Source organism: Frankliniella occidentalis, unplaced genomic scaffold (genome assembly GCF_000697945.3).
Source record: "Frankliniella occidentalis isolate FOCC.00 unplaced genomic scaffold, Focc_3.1 Scaffold1340, whole genome shotgun sequence".
Classification (NCBI taxonomy): Eukaryota; Metazoa; Arthropoda; class Insecta; order Thysanoptera; family Thripidae; genus Frankliniella; species Frankliniella occidentalis.
The window spans coordinates 8636-9233 of record NW_026268442.1 but is presented as its reverse complement, the minus strand read 5'-3'; positions in this window follow the sequence as shown (position 1 = coordinate 9233).

Sequence of the window (598 nt, the reverse complement as noted above, 5' to 3'; positions counted from 1 at the left end):
GGGGCGGGGCGTGGAGGGAGGCCCCATGCCCGTGAGTCCGGGGCCCGGGCTGCCCAGGCAGGAGGCCCCCTCAGTCGCCCGCCGACCTGCGCGCGTGCAACGCCACGCCACGCCTCTCTGCACTTCCACGCGACGAGGTGGAACCCGCGAGTGTGTCGCGAGTGACTCGCGAGTGATTCGACCCGCGCGGCTGCCGCGGCTGGATACGCAGCAGTGAGAGTGATTGTCCTGTGAGTGCCGTGAGAGCTCGGCGCGGGGAGTGAGCGCCCCGGCGAGCCCCGTGAGTGCGTGTTTGTGTTAGTGCTGTGCGCCGATCTGATCTGCGAGTGCTTCCGTCGCCTGCGGCGCCTGCACCGACAACGCTTTGGATACATAACCTACAGCCTCAGAGTGGAGAGGCCCTACCCAGGGCACATAGGATAACTACTGAAGCCACCCCAACGAACAAAGGGATTGCCGCCACATATTTTACTTCATTTCCTGAGGTATTGTACCATGATTGTAGTTGTCATTTCACATGAATCAAAGAAAAGATAACACTATAGGCACTTTCTGTTATAACCATTTGTGGTACTGTGCGAAAAGGGTTGTTGAATCA